A 734-nucleotide genomic window follows, 5' to 3' on the forward strand; every position below is an offset into this window, starting at 1 on the left:
GTCTCAAAAGCATAGAGAGCGGGCTGACTTCTGCAACTCTTGGCCATGGTTGTGACTAGAAGGTTCTCCCGGACTTGATAGATTGGATAGATCCTACAAAATAATTCCTCCCAAGTGCTGTCGCTGAGAAACATGCGCTGCCTAGAACATGCGCTGTTTCGATTGGCAATGTGTCACTCTTCAACCAACCAGCGGGTTTTACTTCCCAGTAAAATGTACCTCTTGAAATCAGGCTGTCTGCTGAATGGCTAGAGAGCGCCACTGAGACTTTGCTTCCTCGGATCACAGCACAGTGCCATGTTCTGTGGGGCTGTGTGCACCGGGATGGTCTGTCATGAGTCTATACGTCCCACCGTCTTCATAGGAAAGGACCTCGCCGTTGGAATCAACCCGAGGTTTAGTGTGTGACGTATCCAAAACTCACAATGCTTGTCTCTTGGTGTGCCCCCAAAAGAAGTGATAGGGACAATTGCACTCAGAAGTCATCCTGTGGAAGTCCTTGCCACCGAATGTGCTGATGACATCTGGCCTAGATGCCTTTAAAACAAGATTGGACAGACTGATAGAGGAAAAGTCCATCAAGCCAGGATGGGTCTGTGCAACCTCCTGGTTCTAGAAGTAGATTTTTGCTGAATACCTGATGCTGTGGCTACAAGATACAGGTCATCTTGTTGTCTTGCGTGTCTCCCTGAGGCTAGGTGGGCCACAGTGCAATACAGGAAGCTGAACTAGAT

The sequence above is a fragment of the Tiliqua scincoides genome, unplaced genomic scaffold (genome assembly GCF_035046505.1).
Source record: "Tiliqua scincoides isolate rTilSci1 unplaced genomic scaffold, rTilSci1.hap2 HAP2_SCAFFOLD_125, whole genome shotgun sequence".
In the NCBI taxonomy this organism is placed as follows: domain Eukaryota; kingdom Metazoa; phylum Chordata; class Lepidosauria; order Squamata; family Scincidae; genus Tiliqua; species Tiliqua scincoides.